Raw genomic sequence first — 12,544 nt, 5'->3', positions numbered from 1 at the left:
AGGAAGAGGTAAATAAAATGTCTAACATCCCGTATTCATCAGCTGTTGGTAGTCTGATGTATGCAATGGTATGCACAAGGCCAAATATTGCACATGCAGTGGGAGTTGTGAGTAGGTTTATGAGTAATCCGGGTATGGAACATTGGAATGCTGTGAAATGGATTCTTCGGTATTTGAAAGGAACCACTACGAAGGCATTATGTTTCAAAGGATCTAATGTTGCTCTGAGTGGATTTACTGACTCTGATCTGGTAGGTGATATTGATTCATGGAGGAGTACTACAGGGTATGTTTTTACTATAGGGAGAACTGCAGTCAATTGGATTTCTAGGCTGCAAAAGGTTGTTGCACTTTCAACCACTAAAGCTGAGTATGTTGCTGCTACAGAAGCCAACAAGGAGAGGATTTGGTTACAATGTTTTCTGGAGGAATTGGGTCAGACATAGGAGGATCGCCCATCGTATACTAATAGCCAGAGTGCCATTCATCTTGCAAAGAACTCTTCTTTTCATTCAAGGACAAAGCACATTTAGCTCAGGTACCACTTCATTCGGACTATTTTGGAGGAGGGTCAGTTATGGCTTGAGAAGATTCACACAAGTGAGAATCCTATCAATATGTTCACAAATACAGTTCCATAGGAGAAGCTGATTTCTTCATCAGTTTCTATTGGTCTTCTTGATTGATAATTATGGAATTTATACCAGTCAAGTCCAAGTTTTTTATCCAGTGGATGGTGCAAGTACAGTGGTGTCGTCTAGTATTAGTCTCCAAGTGGGAGATTGTTTGTTGTGGAGCCTGATCAGTCTCCAAATGGGAGATTGTTGATATGTGGTGACTGATCAGCAAAGTACTGTACACTCAGCACATATCCTCATCAGGGTCTGGGGCTGGGCTGGGCCCTGAGAAAGTGGGCATAGCCCGCTGTGGGGGTTCAAGAGCGGCAGCCCTTGAGAAAAAAAATTTTGCCATTTTTTTGTTGATGAAAACCGACATTGTAATAAAACCCTAAAAAGGCAGACTTTGTTTGTTGCCCTAAAAATGCATGTTATAAGCGGCTGGGATGCTTAAGGCATTTTAAGGTTGATGTACTATTTTTTCTGGATAATAAGAAAGATTGGATGGCTGTGTATGGTGGACGTAACCCATTCTAGGTGAACCATGTTAAATCTTTGTGTTATCTGTGTCTTGTTTTATTTCTTTATCTTTTGTATTTAAATCTGCATCTAACTGTTAGTTCATATTTGCTTCGGATCTGCTTGAAACCCTAACATAAGGATTATTCTAACTAGGGTTCATGGTGACAAGATGTATCTTGAGAGAACCCATGATATTACACTGGAGGCAATCCATGTTGTGATCGGCTTCTGCAATGTTGGAGAAGTCCCTATTCTTCACAAGATCACCAAAACCAAAGTGACAAAGCTCACCGGTTCTATGAGCGACTAGTGGGCAATGATTGTAAACACCATAAAAGATGACTTGGTGAAGTATGTATGCATGGTAATCGGGTATAGAGTATTCTATGCTAGTAGAACGAAATATGTTCCTACAGCTATAGTGCATGTCGCTTATAGGATGATCAAGGAAGATGCAGAATATGACTTATGTACTTGCATGCAAAAACAACTCATGGAGAATCTAAAGTCCATCAAAGAGGACAAGACACTGAGGTTTAAGTCCGGTCAACTGCTTGTCGATTTGTTTTGATATTTTCAAGGGTATTTTCTAGGAGTTGGTGATGTTCAATGGTCAACTGACCTGCTGGTTTCAAGACAAATAAAGGAGAGTCTGCAAGGAGTGGGATCTATTTATCTGGAGACTCTAAAGAAGTATTTTGATGAGTTCAGACTAAAGATGAAGCAGAGAATGAGAATATCAGGTGATCTGATTAAAAAGTATGAAGATGATATCTATTTCACAATCAAAGTGGATCACTGCATAATGGAAGTGGTTGAGCCTAGAGAAGGTGAAGTTGAGCCTATGGGATATGAAGTGGTAAATGATATACTCACAAGGTATGCCTCTACCCTACTTGCTTCACCACTAGATCTAAATATGAAATGGATCAATACTTACTCAAAGAGGATCAAATATATTGAAGTACCAAAGCAGAAGAAGAGGAAAGATGTGCCATCGGCATCAACACTGGTTACATCTATTGCTAGTCCTAAAGTGACCAAGAGGTCACCAGCCAAAAAGAAACCAGAGGCCATTCCACCAAAGGTATTTGAAAGGAAGAGAAAAACCAAGAATAACTCACCAGATTAAGAAGACACTGAACTGAAGGTAGAAATAAAGAAGACAAGGAAATCAAGTAAGAAAACGAAGACAACCGGTAATATACCAGCAACCTCTGCACCAGAAAATATACATGTTTCTTCTTACCATCCTATGACACATTTTCAAAGGATTATGAAGAATGTTAAAACAAAAGTTCTTGATGATCTAAAAGATTATTTTGATGATCTTAGTGATAGTGAAAAGGAAGAAGTAGAGCTAGAGGTCATTAAATATTTGTGTGATAATGATTGGTCTCCGATTGACATTAAACCTGTTGTTCCTAATTCCTTGTATAATTCTTTGGATAATAAATGGCGCATTGTCATTGAAAAGGAGCAAGAAATTAGGGAAGAAATTTTTTCCCAATATTTCCCTAATGCCTCTAATTCAGAATTGTTTGAGATTCTTAAATGGTACAAAGGCATCTTTTTCATGCGAAAAAGAAGACTTCTGCTACTTGGAGGCAAAACCTCTGAAGTGGAAAAAGACACCCATCTTTAAGTTAAAGAAGCTATCAAAATGCAGAAGGTATCCGAAGCTAATCGACAAGCTGAGCAAGAGCTTGACCTATCTAAAGGTGAACCGAGTGAAACCTTCGATAATCAGGGTGAGAGGGTAACTAAACAAAATGACCCCATTGATGTTGATGCACTAGATGTTGAGGACACCACTCCAGAGAAGGAGAAAGTTGAAGAGGAGAGAGTGAAGAAAGAAAAAGATGTGAAAGCGACAAAAGAGAAACAAGAAAAAGAAAAATAAGAGAAAGAACAAGAGAAGAAAGTGAGACAAGAGAAAGAGAGTAGAGAAGGAAGAAGAGAATAAGAAGGAAGAAGAGAGGAATAAGGAAGAAGAGAGGAATAAGAAAGAAGAGAAGAAGAAGAAGAAGGAAGAAGAAGAGAGGAAGAAAGAAGAAGAAAATAAGAGAGTGGAAGAGGAGAAAGAGAAGGCCACCAAGGAATCCCAAGAAAAAGAAGGACAGGAGAAGAAAAGACAAGAGGAGATCAAGGCAAAGGAAGGAGGACAGACTCCTAAGGAAACCAGAGATCAAGCCAAACAGGTTGATCCCACCAGTCACACTGATTTGACTTGTGCCTATCTTACTCACTTGGTAGATGAAAATGAGCTACTGAGGAGCATTCAACTGGCTCAGGATAGATTGGAAGAACTGAGGAAAAATAAAGAACAAGATGTCACTCAATTTGTTGTTGACACTCTTTCCAATCTAATCCCTGGTACTAACCTCCCCAGTGTTGATTCCTTGCTGGCCAAGTTGAAACTTCTTTGCACAGTAGTGGATGATCCAGTACAATGTTTGGAAGATGTTGCCCAAGCCACTGAAAATAAAAGACCATGAAAAGGCACTCAAAGTTGCACTGGTGAAAAAAATTAGTAAAGACAAAGGCAAGCTGATCCACCAAAGGGATGATATCAGTCTGGCAATAGCTGAAGGCCATAAACTGTTGAGCAAAATCTGCCAGCCCGATCTATTTTGTGATGATGCTTTGAAGAAAAAGGGTCAACTCCAATCGGAGTTAAAGTAGTATATAGGAAATTTCAAACTGCCATATGATTCTTTCATAGTGTATGGACAGACTATTCACACTCACCAACAATAGATTGCAAAGATTGAATTGAAGATCTGCAAATGGACACAAGATCTACAAGAGCTCCAGTTGCTTCTATTACCCAAATTGCAGGTTCTTCAGAAGTACTTTCTAAACTTGGAGGCTATTACTTTCACATAGGAATTGAGCACCATCAATGCCATGGAGGAGATAGCTTCTAGATGAAGACTCAGAGTGAAATTGATGCCTCACTCCTAGATACCCAGTCCATAGACATGAAGGATTTCCTAAAAAACTTTAAATCTATTTTTGAAAAGTTTTACTCTTTATTGTCTTAAACATATCCTCTGTTTTTTATGTTATGCGATATAATTTTGGTACCTCGGGGGAGTGGTAAACCCACTATGTTATGTATTACTTTGTCATTGTTGGAAAAAGGGGGAGTAGTATTCATGAAAATTTTATGAGGAGTAGCATTGAATTTGTACATGCTTGCAATTTTGGCAAAGGGAGTAATTTTTTATTATGGCATCATTTTTGTTTTGTAAGCACTTAGATGTCAAATTTTCCTAGATGTTGCCATCAATGCCAAAGGGGGAGATTGTTGGTATTTTGATGACGTTTAGTTGTGATTGTCATTGATGGACACACACTTATTTTATGTATGAGTTATTCTCCACTAGTAATATGTGTTGTATTGTTCACACCAGTATTATATGCCATTGAATGAATAGTATTTGTGTGTAGAAGACTATCGGTGTTTTGTAGAAAATGCTTATCGGTCAAAGCATGACTGAAGACCTCAAGTGGTATGAAGACATCAAGCAGTATAAAGACCTCAAGTGGAAAGAGGATCCATAGCGGCAGTTAATCTTTTGATCAGAACACTATGTTTCAGTTTGTTAGTCTTTGTTTATTAGTAATCGGTATACTGTGCTTAACCGAGAAAATTGTAGAGTGTGATGAGTTATCATCCACCGACACTTTGGCGGTGCTTCTGTGTCGTGTTACCAAATGTGTCTAGATGCTTTGAACCTAGGAAATTGTATCCAATCTCATTGGACCGACATGAAATTAGCTTCCTATTTAAGGACATCATATCTAGGGTTTTATAATAATGAACGTATGTGTGTTGAAGGACTGCATTTGATATAGAAGCATCATGCGATAGAGATAAAACATGCAAAGGATAGAAGACTAAAGTAATGCTACAATGCATTAACAGAGAGCTATCAAGGATCTAATCAAGTATTTTGTGCTATTGTCTAGATCATTCACTTGTTGATTACTAATCTCTTCAACAAGTCTGAAACCCTTAACTAGGTAGGCCCAGTCAAGCCTTTCATAAATCCTCTAACAAGGTGGTTCACAGTTGTGAATCTAAAATCTTTTAACAGGGTAGTCTTTAATAGGACTTATCTCCTAATAGAGATCTAGATTCCTAATAGGATTTGTTCTGGTGAAGAACATTGTAAGGCCTTAACCGGTCTGACCTTAACTGGTTTGGTTACTATTTAGTAGATAATTGACTTGTGAGTTTTACTCACCATGATTTTTCCCATTTTGGTTTCCACATCAAAATATCTTGTCGTATGGTGATTGTGCTTATGTGGGTGAATGCTCTATTTTCTATTTGACTTGTTTGTGTTTTAACCAATTTGTTGTTTAAATCTACTATATCGGTCTGCAGTAAAATTGCTTAAGAGTTTGGTTAAGTTTTTGCACATACTAATTCACCCCCCCCCCCTTCTTAGTATTCATCAGTGTTGACATCAATGAAAAAACATCAATGCAATACATAATCAATTCATCCATAATGCCAACAAGAATTAATTCTGAACCTTATCTTCAGCAAATTTTTCAAATGATTGAAAGTGACTATCCACAAAATTGATTAGACTTTTCAAATTATTGGATGGGGTGTCTGATAAGTCCTTTTGAATGAAGACATGAGTTTCTCTAATACACCAAATGCTAAGGTGATCAACTCACTATTCTCTAAACATGATTTTTCCAAAGCTTCATGGGCTTTGGCTTGAGAAAATGTGGCCAATCTAAGTGCCTAAATAGGGGACAAAGAAGCAAGGTTGATGGGACCTTGAGTGAATTTTGGATCCTCTACATAAATCTTCTTCCCCTTTATTGGATCCTCAGTGTCTCTTGCCTCAGTCACAACCTTAACTTTTGACTCCTCATGAAGTAGGTTCTCCTCCGAGTTTATATTCTTATGATCAACCAGAGGATTATCAGCCTTATTTGCATCAATATTATCCTTATCTCCTTCAACTTCAACTTCTTGTGGGACTGATTTCTCAACATCTTCCTGAGATTTCTCAGGTATCACCTCATACTAATTCTCCAATAGAATTGCCTTCAAAATTTGTTCAGTTTCTTTTCTAACTTCATCATTTTTACCAGTCATAATTTTATACTCTATCCTTGCTTCTAAATATTTCTTTGTTTTCATCAAGAATCCTATCAACTTCTACCTTGGCTATTCTAGGACAGAGTTGGACTAGCACATATTCCCTTATCCTTTCCTCTTTTATTCTAGTTGTTTCTTTCCTCATGTCTAAAATGTCATATAAACTTCAAGGAATATTTGACATTATCTCAATTAAATCTCTATTATATTTATTCAAATATTCAATGGTTGCCTCTTCTATGGTTCTCTTTCCGACATCATCCAATAACTCATATTACTTAGAAATAGGTTTGAGGTTACCTTCCTTGATGATGAATTCCTTAAACTTTCTAATAGTCATAACAAAGTCATTTGACTGAGTCTTTTTGCTGGGTTGCTTCTCACTGAATGATTTTGTTGGGATCCAAGAACACTGAGAAAGGGGGGGGGGGGGGTGAATCAATGTTCTGCTGGTATGAACAGTTTTTATCCTTTTATACCATGCATATATAAACTGGTAAAAAAGTAAACATATAATAAGAAGCAAATAAACCATCCACATAAATGAACAACATAACACACATAATTTATATGTGGAAAACCTCAATGAGGAAAAAGCATGGTGGGATTTGTGACCCACAATATCAGTTCACTGGCCATATGAAAAGATATTACATATAATAGGGGCCTGCACATGCAGGAAGGCACACTGCCTAGAGCATATTTCTCATCACTAAAGAGCCTCACTAACTACAAGCTTTCTGCTAAAGTAAATTACTGAAAATGAACTCAAGAATGCATCTGCTATGCCAAATAGAGTTTTGGTTCTGGCTCTGCTCTGTACCGGTTCATGAACCCTTGACCAGTATTACTTCTCCTCCAATAATGCTTTCCAAGCTATCTATAGATCATTGTATGATATAACATTCACATTGAACATGATCTTCATACATATATTTTGCATCATATAGTTCTGCTATATTCTCCTATATCCACACATTTCATATCTCACTTCATTTCAAAAAAAACCTAGCAGACTGACCTATATACCTATTACAAATGATATGCCTTATGTCAACTTACAATACATTTATAAAGATATTTAATGTTGGACTTGACAATAATTAAAAAATGATTTATAAAGTAAATCCTCCTTGATGTCGGCTTCCAATGAAGTATTGATGTCGGTGCTGGTGCCGGTGTAGCCCTGAATGCTCCAAAGTTGGTATCTATCGGTATATGCTTCCTAGTGCTAGTTTATGACTTCCATCAGATCTTGTTGCCATTAATGACAACAAAATTAATCCAATGAGTGTCAATTTCCCACAATCTCCCCCTTTGGCATTGATGGCAATACTCATGTGAAAAATGGATTCCCTATCGGTATGCTCCCCCTGAACAATACACTCCATCTAATATCCTTCCAATGTGTTTCTCTGATATTTTTCTCTGATATGTTTCACATATATGCATACTCCCCCTTTGACATTAAGGCCAAAATTGGTGAAAGAATTGAAAGAATAAAATAAATACTGTTAGTTTCACTAGAGCTTAGTCATCTTCAAGATTTCTGGGTATGCCTTTTGCAATAACTGAAAATATGTATCCCAGCTGGATTTGAAAGTATCAAAAATAGATTCAAGTCCACTTAGTAAGTGGGAAATTTTTTCCTTCTCTTGGATATCTGTCGGTGTGGGTTTATCTATCATGTCCATGCACTCTTTCTTATGAACAACCAATGAATCTAGTCTAGGACTTACCAATCCTCTTAGATTTCTCGCTCTTTGCATGATTTTATCTCTCTCCTCAAAAGAAAAAAAATTATTTTCCAAGGACAAAATTTGTCCATCAACAGATGTGGTCAGTGCAGTCAATCCATCAAAAGAATTGGCAATTTTAGCCATCTTATCATATAACTCTTTCAATCTGCTATCTACATTAGTCGTAAGACTTTCTATGTTACAACACACTTTGTAGATATTTGTACATTTTTTTAAACAAACCTCAATAGGAATAAGTTTGTCCTCAATTTTATTCTTCTCTGTTTCTATAATCTTATCAAAAGTTGTTCTTTTTTCTATTGTGAAATTATCCAAAGCCTGTCAATCTGCAATCTGCCTCAGAGATTGAAAATTGTTAGAGATATGCTCTGTTAGAGTCTTGAGCTTACCAGAAGGGCTTGCTCCATCTTCAATCTGACAGTCAGGTATTAGTTTGTGCAATAATGAGACCGATTGATCTATTAATCCTTTATTTGCAGTACCTTGCTTCAATAATTTCTGAGTAACCACTATCATTAATTTAGTTGGAGTTAACTCAGAGACTAATTTCTTCTCAACCTAAGAAGTGTCAATTGCCAGAACCTTTGCTGGGGAGTTAGTTTTACCTACTACTATGGACTCAGTTGCTTTTACCTTGTCCATCTCATCCTCTTTTGCACTGGTGGCTTTGCCACTTGGTGCAATGTCGGTTACTATCGGTGGAGTATTATCCATAATATTTCCAGTGTCTTGTACATTGCATTGCTAAAAAATGGTTTGTGCTAGTACAAACTATACATTCTCCTTAGCTATTAGTTATGTCTAAATATCTATAGTTACTATCGGTTGTGTCAAAATCAGAGTTGAACTACCCAAAATACCCTTCCCTTTTGATTTGTCAGGAATGGTGGAAGATGTTTCCCTTGCAAATTCTTCTTGAGATATGAGAAAGTCTAGGTTTTTATGAAAGAATTTGGTCCATCCTTTACTTTTCTCATTTATCACCTCATTTACTCTCCCCATTATAAGGCTTATCTACCAGGATTCACTACTATAAACTGTCCTATTTGTCATGTCTATACATCTTTTCTTTTCTTCATTATTTACAGCACCACACAATTCCAAAAGTGCAACTTCTTTGATCTCCCTATCTCTCTTGACAGCATCAAGTCTCCTAGCCTCAAGCTTATTATACAAGGATAAAGGTATCTCCTTCAATATTTTAACTATGGCTTTCTCATAAATGTCTATATACAACAAAATAGCCTCTTCTAATTCATTTTTCTCATTCACTTCTAAATCTTCATAATACTTTGATACATTTTTCAATATTCCATCTTTTGTAATTTCATCAACAAGCTCAACACAGGTCATTGTGGTGTTACCGGTTCTAGTATAACCACTCTTCTTCTTTTTGCTTGTGGTTGTCGATGTGATTGGTTTCCTCTTTTTCATAGGCTTCCTTGTCAATGGTGGAGGTGCAGTAGGCTTAGTTGCCTTTCTAACAAGTCTCCTCCTAGGTTCTACCACATTCTTTCTTTGTACCCTTCTGAAAGCTAGAGGTTCATTATCCTTAGAATCAGAATCAAAAGTGATAGGGGAAATGTGAACTTGTGGCTTCTTCACTTCTGTAGTACCAACCTCTGTTGGTTTAGCTGCCTATTTAGATTTAGAACCCAATTGAGTGTCTATCTTCTAAATCACACCTTGTACATATGCAGACATCTTTTCTATTTTCTTCTCTCTTCTCTTCCTGTTAAAACTAGTTTTCACTTCAAGAGGCTTCTAACCTACTGTACCAAAATGGTTTTTCTTATCATCTAATGGGGCATCTAACAACATCTTTGCATAGAGTTCAAAAATGCTATCATCCACCTCATATCCAAGCTCAGTAATCCAGATTTTCCTAGGTTCAACTTCTTCCATAAGAGTTCCATCAGTATTTACCATGAAACAGATATCAGTGGAATACTTCTCCACAATGTTCTTTGAAATTATCTCCCTTTGCCTCATGTTTTCTTGAAAAGTCTTAAAATACCCCCAAAGTTTCTCATCTCTATCGATACCAAGACCGGTGATTGCTTCCTTGATCTGCATACCTATCAGTATGTCATGAGCCCAATGCTTCTTCCCTAGACTAGGTAGCTCATTTAGGAAGTAAAGCATCAAACAAACAATCAAGTTTCCATATCTAAAGGTGCCTTTCTTGATTCCTTTGATCTTTCCAAGGTTTAACATCAACTCACTCCTCATCCACTCACATAAATCATACTTCACATTATTCCTTGGCATGTGATATGCAGCATGAATGAATGAACTAGCAACAAAATTCAATTGGTTGGATTGAGGTACCTTGTAACCTATGATCATGCATGAAAACTTTATATCCTTGTCGATGATTGTGCTTATCCTCATTGATCTATTATTAGGTGTAGCACCAGTGAGTTTCTCGACCTCTATGTTGCAATTTTTCTTGCCAGGTTCTTTTCTGACCTTGGGTAAGCCGGTGACAGCTTGAATAACCTCCTTCGTGATCATGTAAATCCTATCTAGCCAAATAAATTCATTGTGAACCTTGCTCAGAATGTATTTGATAACCTCATCTTTGAATTCTGGTATGTACAGAATATCGGTTAACTCTAGATCCTCAATTTCTTTTTATTCTGGTTTGATGGTTCCGGAGTCTCCTGGTATCACAAATTGATGGTTCTTTTGATCTCCTTTGTGCCCAAATCCTCAAGGGTGCAGTGAATGTATGCCCTCACATCTTCAACATACATTACGCTGTTAGGAACCCTAGAAAATGCTTCTGCGGAGTCTTCCTTTTTAGCAATTTTGGGAACCTCCTTAAATACTGTCCTTAACCTATCCTTGACTTTGACAATGGTGGGATTTGCAATAAAATTAGGAGCTAAAGATCCAGATGCCATTTCAAAAAATACCTGATAGTGAATACCAGTGGAATATTGAGTGCTTTAGATAACTGCTCGAAATCCTTTCACAATGATTTTACTCGCTCTTAACTTGCCTTTACTTTTCTCTGAATGCTTGAATTCTTGGTGAGTCAAAATGAATTCATTTACCCCCTTTATTAGAGAATAAAACCCTAATTTTCTATAATAAATGCTTCCCCAACAACCCTAGGAATGTCAGTTTCATAGTCATGTGCCGGGTGAACCTTCATCGATGATGAACACAACTTTTCAGATCTCCTTAAGTCTCTTCTAGGGTACTATGCAAAATAAAGCAATGAATTTTCCAACCCCTAAGGCTAATGCCTCAGTTACTGGTGGAATTTCTTGTCGGTGGAGGAATACCCTATTCTACTATTGGAGTTACCGGTGTAGATCCATCTCCACTTGGTTCTTCAGACTTTCTAGTACATCTCTTGGTGTGATATTTTTGTATTTCATCTACTTTATGCTTTCCTTTCTCATTGTCTTTATCATTATTAACTGGTTGAGTCTTGCTTCTGCAATACTTAGCAATATGACCTATTTTGTTACATGCATAACATGTAACATTGTTCTTCTGAATTGCTTTGACATATCTGGTATCATTTCTTGACCTACAATGATTAGCAAAATATCCAAAATTTCCACATGCATGATATTTAACAATTAGTCTACAATCTTCTGATCTGTGACCATATTTCTTGCAGTTTGTGCATTGACCAGGAATAAAATTGTAGTTTTGATTTGATTTATTTCTATATTGTTTATCCATATGCCCAAATTTATTGAAAACAAAACATCTACCACTGAATTTATAGGCATTAGATTGCCTTACCGATTTCCTCTATTTTGATGAGTTCTGCATACCGGTTGTCTGATCTTCATTTGCAGTACTGAAGCTTTCACCTTGTACAAGTCCAAGTCCTCCAGAATCATCAATCTATCTTTGTCTTTTCAATAAGTCATCCAACTATGCAACACTGATCCTAGACTTTTCTTTATACTCACTTGTAGTAGTCAGATCATCTCTCAGAGTATTTATTTGTCTTTCAAGTTCTTGTTCATTGTTCCAAGAGTGTGCCAAATCAGTTCTCAACAAATTATTCTCATGAGTCAATCTGCCACATTCATCAAATTTATTCTTTAGAGATATAACAAGATTATCTTCCTTATTCTTTCTATCCTCAATATCTTTTGATAACCTCATAGTCAGATATTGCATTTCATTCTTCATGAGCATGTTTTCTTGACTTAGTTTTTGACATTGTTCCTTAAGAGAATTCTTCTCCTCATCATCCGGTTTCTTCAAAAGTTATTTTCTCTTGGCTTGAGGAGATGATAACCTTTCTTGTAGGATAAGAATGAATTCATTTGCAGAATTCAATTCTTCTTGCAATTTCAAGTTCTTCATCCTTTCAACATCATAATCCTCAAGGGCCATCTCAAGTTGCTTCTCCATAGCCATGTTCAAAGATTCCAGTTTCAAGATCTTCCTCAAGTTGTTAAACTTCTTCTGAGGTACCAAGCTCTGATACCAATTGTTGGGATCCAAGAACACTAAGAGGGGGGGGGGGGGGG

Source organism: Cryptomeria japonica, chromosome 10 (genome assembly GCF_030272615.1).
Source record: "Cryptomeria japonica chromosome 10, Sugi_1.0, whole genome shotgun sequence".
Lineage (NCBI taxonomy): Eukaryota > Viridiplantae > Streptophyta > Pinopsida > Cupressales > Cupressaceae > Cryptomeria > Cryptomeria japonica.
Note: the sequence above shows the minus strand (reverse complement) of the source record.